Here is an 8,662-nt window from a genome sequence, read left to right as displayed (position 1 = left end):
AGCATGTGTGTTCTTAGAAAGTGCCTTCATGTGATGCAGCTATAAGTTAAGGTAGGGGATGCTTTGGAAAGCATGTTATGTGGCTTACATGAGAATTATTTTATGCCAGAAAGCACACAAATATTCGTGTTTATTTCTGGTGTTCTTCTTCCTTAATTACCTTCTTGATTCAGCGCATATATATGAAGCAAGAGATCCTGGCTTGTTCTTTCTTTACATTAGCAAATTACATTAATCATATAATAGCACACTTTACATAATTGAGCACACTAAAAGTCACTTGGCGAGCAAAACATGTACTTGTCTTTTTGAATATCCCAGCTTAATGTTTTAGTGTGTGCAGTTTGGACGTGATTCTTCAGAAGCACTACATCTGCTTCAAGTATATGAGGTATAATTACTTTTGCTTAAAAATAATCCTAATCTTCCTTGATAGCTGTCCTTTTTTTACTAGACAATATAAGCATGGTGCTGAATTCCAAGATAAATATGCCTGCTGTAACTGTATGCATCAGTGTTTGACTATTCGTTACCTACTATTCCTATTAGAAAAATGTATTTGCCAACCTCCAATTATTTGCATTGAAGTAGTGAAGAGTTTGACAGCAGCCTGTCTGGTTTTGTGAAAAGAGGCACGGTAAGTAGTTTAAAATTAGATGCCAACCATAAAAATGAAAAATAAGAACTGGTTCAACTGGAGCTTTGTTCACAATCTTTGTGAACAAGGCTTTCAAGTGCGAGCCGAAACATCTATCTTGTATGCCCGATCTTCATTTGCTTATTATTATTATTTGAATTCATCTAGCCCTAAAGAGGTGGCAATTTATTTCGAATACTACTCTTTGCATTTTGTTTCCATTGCTGAGTTTTTTTTTTTTAAAGTAACTTCATGCACCACACAAGTACAACCCAAACATTTTCATTCTTTCAAGGACGTCACAACTAGTGGAAGGTATTCCGCACTAACATAATTATTTTGAGATTTCCAGTAAATATGTAGTCCTCATAAAAAGTATCTAAATAATTTTGGCCTAAGCGGTTATACATTAACTATGTAGGCTTCATCAACTTCTGATATCACTTGGTCTTGGCAAACTTGTGAGCTGACAAGTTTGAGCATGCAGTCACTTCCCTCCATATTTGTTTCGATGAAGGCTTGCCCTTTGGTGCTACTCTGGATCCACCCCCGTTTCCTGTGATTACCACTACGGGCTTCAAGGCACACACCCTCAGGAAAACTTTTCATGCACAAACCTGGCTCTTTCACACTTTTACTAAGACAGACATTGAAAGCAAGGATGGCATAGCAGGCATGTTGGTTACAGAAGTACTTTATTAAATAGCTTTGTAAGTATTCACCTAGTGGACATGTCCATATCCTCTTCTGCTGAAGTGCAAAGTAGCTGGGGGAGCATGTCTCCTTCTCATGCATACGCCAGCCCAGCCAATCAGAACTTCAGGAGCGGATGAAATGGACATTTCCACTAGGTGGACACAGAATACATCCCCTGTTCTCTGTCCTATCTTTCCACCCTTCTCCATGTATTTTACTCAGTAAACTACTGGTTCAGCATGTTGGTCACCTTAATCAATCTTCCAGTAGCTCAGCACTTAAAAGGTATACAATTCAAATAAGGCACTGTAAACCCAAGCAGTTAGGCTGGCGATTGCTGCTGTTATGCACCATACAGGCTGAAGCAATGGCTTCACCGTAGCTTTCTAAGTTAACTTTACTGAACTTTGAATTTAGAGAAAACAGAATATAAAAACAGACTAGCATTTTTTTTATGTGCTTCACCACTCTGCTTTCTTGTGTTACTAAAATAAGTATATTGAACCTAAATGAAGTAAAAAGACAAGAAAATTGTGTTACTAATTTCATTTCACTGTCTTTTTAAAAGTATAGCAAGATTTTTTAATTGCATTACGAGTTGTTACTTATGTTTCGATCTTAATGTTCATTTCTCATGCTCCAAATAGGGCTACAACTGTTCCCTCATCCACAGCTATCAATGCCTTATGGCAACTTTGGAAGCTCTATGAACTGAGTAAATGCTATGCATTGCATAATTTCTTAATACATTTCCATGGCTGCCTTTAACCTCTATAGTTCCTCATTAAAGCCAGCATCTCTCTTGTGGCCACCTTTAAAGACTTTGTAGTAATGTGTGCCTAACAAAAAAGATGGGTGCTTTGTAGTGCTAGTATGCTCTAAGTAAATCGTTTTATGCAAAAATTGCCGACATAACTGTCTGACAAATACTGCATCATGTTTGCTATTTTGCCTTCTGTTTCAATTTCACTGCATCTATACATTTTACCAGTGCATGAGTAGGGTTCAAGGCTGTTCTTTCAAATGCTCATGAGCACTTATCATGATCAGTTCCCCATATAAGTGGTTTTGCTGAAGAGAATACAGGAATACGAGCAAAATTGACATGGAACCAACATATAGATAACGTCTGCATAACTGCCTATCAAAAGTTATATTTTCTTAGAAAAAAAAACTGGAACGTGCATCGCGTAATGTAAAACTTATTGCATACACCGCCTTCATTAGGATGATACTAGAATATTCAGCGTTGTTTGGAGTCCCCATCAAGTGACGCTTAAGAGGAAGTTGGAAAGAGTCTGGCGGCGCGTTTTATTTGTTCGACATACCGAAGGAAGGAATCGGTCACGCTTATGTTACAGCGTTGCAACTTCGATCTTCTTAAGGTACGTAGGAAAAAATATAGGCTGAAGGTGCTTTATCAAATAATGCAGGATCAACTTAAGATTGATAAGCTCAAATATCTACATGCTCCAGGCAAAAGATACCCGCGAACTAACCACGACTACGTCATAAAGCCGGACCATACCAACAGTGATACACATCGATACTCATTTTTCCTGGATGCAATAGAAATGTGCAACCAATTGCCAAACGCTATTGTTAGCCTAAAGGATGTCACCGACTTTGAAAATGCTGCTGAGGCATATTTATGGGAGTTTTCGATTTAGTTTTGAAGTGCCAAGTGATATGTGCGACTTGATATTCATTGTACGTATTTTGATAAATGTCAGAAGTGTGCTGAACAGCATTCAAGTGAACATCTTATTAACTGTGAATTGACAAGTGTTAAGCAACTTTACGTGCATTGACATTGTCCATATTTGATTTATGTAATTGTATTGTCCTCTCTGTTATGACCCTCTATGAGGGTTGACAGTATTAATAAATAAATAAATAGACAACGAGGAATGTGGGTAAGAACACTTTATTTTCAGCACACATGTTTTTTTAATGAACTGCTGTTATACTGCTAAAATCTGCACATTTAATAAAAGTACACTGCTCTGCTTCATCACTCCATGCTAAGTGCAAGTATCCTGTACCAGGAAGTCAAACCAAGACGTGGGATGTTCAGTCTGTGAAAATAAAAACGAGTTTGAAACATTAACGTGCAAAAACTAAAGCACACTCAAGAAAATAAACACAGCACAGGAACATATCCAATGAATCAGAATTACCTTTGAGAGCAAACATATAGTTTCTATGGCACAGTGAAGAAACCTTATTCCTCCGGCTTTTTTTGTGCGCGAGAAAATATGAAAGTGCATGCGTTCTCCCCATATTGTGTATCTGTCACCTTTTCACACACAACAAAGATGTCTCAATGTGCCCAACTGTCTTTGCATATCCATTTCTCTGCTCTCATACCATGATACCTACAGTTAAAGGCTGTAGCAATGCTTAGCTTGAATGAACCAACACAAGCTACATGCACTGTGCTGTTGAGCATGGCACTGTAAGTTAGATTCATGCACAGCACATTCATGTGCCATAAACATTTGATTGTGATTGTAGGCGAGATAAATAAAAAGAAGGTATGTAAATAAGAATATTCCCTAATAAGCTGTGCAGAAGTGCTCTCCCGTTTGGACAGAACCCGAGCACAGCTGCAGTGAACAAGAAGCCAACTTATACAGCATTTAAAATCTAGGTTATAAATGTGCTACAGATTTTTCTGAATTCATGGTCGAAAATGTAGGTGTTAAAGGTGACAAAAATTTAAACAGGTCTCTATTCGGACTGGTAATGCTATGTGTCACCTAGTTTGATAAAATATGCCATATCACTGGTCTCCCAAGCAAGCTACGGCTGCTGTCCAGTTGCAAGTGCAAATCACTCAATTATGTCTAGGGCATGTTTGAGCAAAAGGCAGCCAAGATTACTGTGCCATTGAGATCTATTTCCTGACATCTGATTTCTTCTCAGAAAGCTACCTCTAAAAAAAAACCTTCACAACAACATAACCCAAACCTTTCTTGAGTAAAGCCATCACACTGGTCCTTGAACACTAATTACACAGTGGCTCTTTGTGATCTAATGTTATGTACATGAGCACCTAACAAAGTACAGGAAAATTTAATAATGGCAGCGTGACAGTACACAAAAAAGCAAAGGGATAAAACATCACACAGGCTGCCATCAGTGTTCATATCTCCATTTCAATGTGGATGTTTTTAGCAGTGAATACATGTTCTCATTAAACTGAGTCATATTATTACAAAAGCGAAGGGGAAGGGTCTTTAAATTCTAAACTGACAAATGTGCTTTATTACGATTCACCGCAATACAGGAGGTGTTTTGCAGTGAACCATCACATAAGGTTTTGGCTAACTACGGCGGGCGTGTCCTGCAGCGAGGCCTCTTGTGTATTGCGGTAAAGCGTATTATTGTGACAAGAGCTAACCTGGTATGTATGGCTTTAGCCAACAAAAGTTCTCAAGACATCATGCATCCTGCCACGAAAATCTGCTTTGATGAGAGTAGAACATTAGGGATGAGAGTAGAACATTAGGTTCGTCGCTGACAGAAACCATACATTCCAGATTCACGTAACTCTTTCCCAATATCGGCATGCTTCACCGCAACACACAAATATGTTGCGGTGATAACGGTGGTCGAACAGGCTGGTGCAAATGTTTCGACAGGGGAGCGTGAATTCATCAGGGCAACTGCTTTCCTTGGCAGTTTTCATATACGTGAGTCCCCCCAACTCCAAACAGGGCGAGATTTACCTGGACCTTTGCCAAGAGACGTACCGACAAGCGTTTGGTAGTGGCTGGTAGAGATGCAGGAGTCTAAAAAGCGTTGCGAAATTCGGTTCCGTAAGGTTAGCTTCACCGCAATAAAAATATGTTAAGCGGTTAGACATACAAAATATTTTGCGGTGAATCATAGCAAGGGTACCTGGCCTTTGATGCAAAGCAGCTTCCCAAGAGGCACGGTAATCCCGTGGCTAGTTATGCAGTTCCCCGCATGCGAGTGAGTTCCCTGCGTTCGGCGGTTTCCCAGTGACATACAAAATTACATTGATTGACTGTGTTGTAAATGGGCGACGGCACTATATGCTGATGCAAAAGCGTCGTTTCGCTTTCGAAAACTGCGCTCGGCTAAAGAGAACAACCTTGACTCGCATATGACCAAAGCAGTTGAACAGGAAACTACGAAATTACGTAGCTGTTATGGAAGAAATCAACAGCTCAGAAAAAAATGGCCGTGTAAACATTAACTGGCTTACGAGGTCGACAAACCAACGGTTCAAAGCATCACAGCCACGTCCGAAATAGCGCTGAAGGCCGGCCAGTACACTTAGGCGCCTCGGCGCGCGTAATGTAACAGGAGACGGCAGGTGCACGCGTACATCATTACGGAACACATATTATTTATGTCGGTGAAAGCGGTCACTCTTCAGCTCTGACATGCTTCAGTGCGTAACACTAGTCTACTGCGGCGAAGCTGACTTCAGGACCCCGATTTCTTCATCTAGCGAGGCAGGTCCGTCTATCACGCTTGGCGACGTTTGACATTTTCTGCCTTAATTTCGTTTGTTCTTTTTAATTTTCTTATCACAGTGACCCTGTATCACGCAGTAGCAGAGCTAGTGCCGCGTCTTAACTGCGTTAGGAAAAGCAAGCGTGTATGCAGCAGGCACGGCGGCATTGGCTATTGTTTGGAAACTTCAAGAGACGCTCTTCCGCGCAGCGATGTCATTTGTATTATTAAAAGAATGCAGGTGACGATTAAATGAGCAGCAGCAAAGCTGTAAAAAAGCAGTAGTAATGCTGTTCTAAGATCCTCTCGCTCGAGCGAGATGGTCTTAGAAAAAAAGCGCGATGTAACGCGATCTGACGGAACAGCTCGTCATGCCAGTGTTTTCTTACGTCCTCGTTCTTTCGCGCATCCTCCCTGAACCAGACTACTGAATGGTTCTGTGCACGCACTGACGATCCTGACGGAGGCAATACCACTCACATGAGCAGCCACGGCCCATTCCACATGCCGGCTGCAATTTGACGCGGCCAGGAGGCAAAATATGCGCACAAGGTACCTAATGGTAACGCATCAAACTGCTCACAGCCCCAATCCTTTATTACACGCATATAGCGTGGAAAGATGAATTACTCACGCTCTAAGTGGGCAGGGAATACGGACCGTTTCGCAGCGCAGCCGGCTCCGTAAGACGGCCGCCATGAAAATGAGCGGATGTGACATCATGGGTTATAGCGGACGTGACGTCATGGGTGAACGTAGACATTTCGGGCACCTTTCGTCTGCTGTGCCCCGGGCACAGCAGACACGGCCTTCAAGGTGTACTGTCTCTACGAGAACGATGCCAATCCGAATCCACAATATACCGGCATTCCCATGCATACCACAGCGCAGCAGCGCCAGATTTCTCTCTAGGTAATGTAGTGAGAAACTCTATGGCTGCTATGAAGGAAAAGCATGGAGGAAGGAAACTGAAAAGTCCAGAAAAGTCTTTCTCCGTGGTACGAAACTACAGTGCAACATATGGATGGATGGATGATTGAGGCTCACATGGAGTTTCCTACAAATTCTTGTAGGAAACTCTATGGAGGCTCAACTATACGAATCAAATGGATGGATGGATGTTATGAGCGTCCCTTTTCGAACGGGGCGGTGGGTTGCGCCACCAAGCCCTTGCTACTATGCTGCCTAATATCCTACCTAGGTTAACCAATGAACAAAAAAAAAAAAAATACTATGAACTACCACGTCCAAACTTTCTGATCCCCTATTGCGAACTGTGCTTTTGTATACGTCTCCGTCTTTTGTCGTTTCCCTACTTTTCTTCCACCAATCCTCCAATCGCCTCTATAATACCTGTTTGCTTTACCACTGCTCCCGCTGAACCCAAGGGCTTCAAGGAGGCCAGTGGTGCCTAAATCGACCGCTGGGTAGACGTCTTCACATTCTAATAAAATACGCTCCGTCGTTTCCCTAGCTTTACCGCAGCAAGCACATGCTTCTTCTTCCTTCTTATATCTCGCTTTATGGGTGTGTGTTCTAAGGTATCCCGATCTCGCTTCGAAAAGTATAATGAGCTTCCCTTTGAGTTATCATAAATGGTTTCTTTCCTGATATCGTTTTTTCCTCTTAAGTATAGTTACTCATGGCAGGTTTCTTTTCCATTGCCTCCACCCATGAGATTAATGCAGCCTCTCTGACTTTCCGCTTGACCTTCCTTGTTGCTGTGTTGCCCACCCCACAGGCCGCATACTTGCTGGTAAGCTTCCTAGTTGTTTTCCTCCACTGTGAATCAATGTTTTGCCTGTACAGATACCTGAACACTCTCCCAGCCCATTTACTTTCTTCTATATTCCTCAGCCGTTCTTCATACTCAATTTTACTGCGAGCTTCCCTCATTTCAAAACTAGTCCAGCCCATATCACCCTGCACAGCTTCATTTGTAGTCTTCCCGTGAGCGCCTAATGGGAGGCGACCCACTGACCTTTGGTTCCCGTCGAGTCCTGATTGTACCCCTGATTTATAGCAAACAACCGCATTTCCAAAAGTAAGTCCTGGAACCATTACACCTTTCCACATACCTCGGAGGACCTCGTACCTATTGTATCCCCATAGCGATCTGTGCTTCATTATGGCTGCATTTCTCTTCCCCTTTACTGTTATGGTTTTTTCCTGTGTTTCCATATATCCATTGCCTTCGTTTATCCAAATATACCAAGGTATTTATATTCTGTTACCCGAGGTATTTCTTGGCCCTGTATCTCCACTGTCTGTTCACGGTTTTCATTGAATACCATAACACCTGATTTTCTAACACTAAATTTCAAACCTAAATTGTTGCCTTCCTGTCCACAGATATTAGCCAGACGTTGCAAATCGCTTTGCTTGTTAGCGAGCAACACAATGTCGTCCGCATAAAATAAACCTGGGAGTTGCTGCTCTATTACTGTACCTGCCTGTTTGTATGAGAGATTAAACCCGACATTACTTCCTTCTAGCGCCCTCTCCATCCTCACCATGTATACATACATAATATCGGGCGGCGGCGGCGCGCGCCACCTAGCCTTGAATGGTACTTTATGCATGCATACCTATGTATTTACTCCTTTACTTTTGCGTTGATATTATCCACCAATATAGCCACCGTTTAGTTATTTCTACCTGTTCAAATTTAAGTCTACTTTACTTTCACTGTCTTTAAAACGCAAAGCTTTGAATAGTTCCCACATAGAGTTAGTATAACCAACTGCAGCAACTGCAGGGTGAAGTTGTTTAAGCAAGTATCACGTGTTCAGTCGTTTCCTCCTCCTCTCCACACGCCCGCACAACATATCTCCTGGT

The 8,662-nt window shown here is 41.9% G+C and overlaps 1 long non-coding RNA gene across 2 annotated transcripts; it reads right to left on the bottom strand.

Annotated features, from left to right (window-relative positions):
* Positions 1-3,244: 3,244 nt before the first annotated feature.
* LOC126548158 (uncharacterized) lies at positions 3,245-6,633 on the bottom strand. 2 transcript variants are annotated; one of them, XR_008609378.1, is made up of 2 exons: positions 6,459-6,633; positions 3,245-3,411 (listed from the first exon to the last, which is right to left on the bottom strand). It is a non-coding gene; the product is annotated as an uncharacterized lncRNA (long non-coding RNA). The 2 variants fall into 2 exon arrangements; XR_011890296.1 differs by lacking the exon at positions 6,459-6,633 and adding an exon at positions 5,068-6,452.
* Positions 6,634-8,662: the final 2,029 nt, after the last annotated feature.

Source organism: Dermacentor andersoni, chromosome 1, assembly GCF_023375885.2.
Source record: "Dermacentor andersoni chromosome 1, qqDerAnde1_hic_scaffold, whole genome shotgun sequence".
In the NCBI taxonomy this organism is placed as follows: Eukaryota; Metazoa; Arthropoda; class Arachnida; order Ixodida; family Ixodidae; genus Dermacentor; species Dermacentor andersoni.
The sequence above is the reverse complement of the archived record's forward strand: the minus strand, read 5'-3'. Positions and strand labels throughout refer to the sequence as shown.